Below are 1052 nucleotides of genomic sequence, written 5' to 3' on the forward strand. Positions count from 1 at the left end.
AAATTCCCGCAGCAAGGAAACGTGCTGCTAAAGCTTTAAAACCTGGACTATGGTGCATGGGAGAAAGTTATCAGATCAGGTTAGTCTTGTTGCACACTGCTTCCAACTTTTGGTCGAGTTTATGTCCTAAGCGTGAAACATGGTGGGGGTTTGGTGACGATTTGGGCACCCATATAGTGATATTCCTTGAGCCTCAGTGCTACTCTGCAGAGTCACGTAAGTACCAAGAATTATGTGACCATTTTGGCCGATCAGGTCTATCCTATGGTATAGTATTTGTTCCCCTATAGTAACTCTGTGTTCCGAGAAGACTGCTCGCATGGTCCAAGACTAGTTTTGCGAGCACGAGAGTCAATGTTTGCTACTTCACTTGCCACGAGTCCCCTGACCTCTGTGTTACTTAGTCATTTTGTCTACTTTGTAAAGCTGCCTGATCTCTAGCCATTTGCATCATAAAACTTCCAGGCAGATTAAAACTGTGTGCCGGACCGAGACTCGAACTCGACGGGTCGTGAGTCATGCTTGGGTAGCTCAGTTGGTAGAGCACTTGCCCTCGGAAGGCAAAGGCCCCGAGTTCGAGTCTCGGCAGGGCCCACAGTTTTAATCTGCCAGGAAGTTTCGTATCAGCGCACACTGCGCTGCAGAGGGAATATCTCATTCTGGAAACATTTGCATCATCGTTACCTAAACTTGCCATTACTTTGCAGGATTAGCCGTATAAGATTCCCTTGGTAACCATATAGGACCTGTATTTATCCATTCCGAAACGACTGGAAGGTGATCTGAATGTCAGTGGGTCCCCTACACCGTATCAGGCGTGATAATGTGTTTCACTTTCGGTTTTTCCATGTTTCTGTCCGACCCTCTTGTACGTAGTAGCTGAGGAGAACTCGACAAAGAATATTTCCCACTCAAAAATATGGCTTATTTATGTTACTGACGACGACTGTTCATTGTATAGTAACTCTAAAGGGAACGTGAAGACATTACTCCTCAGGGTAGATGGAAATGTGAAATAAATGAAACAGAAGTCGTCTGACTGGTAAGTCAAG

The 1052-nt window shown here is 45.3% G+C and overlaps 1 non-coding gene across 1 annotated transcript; it reads left to right on the plus strand.

The window, feature by feature from the left end:
* The first annotated feature begins 524 nt into the window (after positions 1-524).
* On the plus strand, positions 525-595 carry Trnap-cgg. Its single transcript has one exon. It is a non-coding gene; the product is annotated as a tRNA-Pro (tRNA).
* The last annotated feature ends 457 nt before the right edge of the window (positions 596-1052 follow it).

This window comes from Schistocerca piceifrons, chromosome 6 (assembly GCF_021461385.2).
Source record: "Schistocerca piceifrons isolate TAMUIC-IGC-003096 chromosome 6, iqSchPice1.1, whole genome shotgun sequence".
Classification (NCBI taxonomy): domain Eukaryota; kingdom Metazoa; phylum Arthropoda; class Insecta; order Orthoptera; family Acrididae; genus Schistocerca; species Schistocerca piceifrons.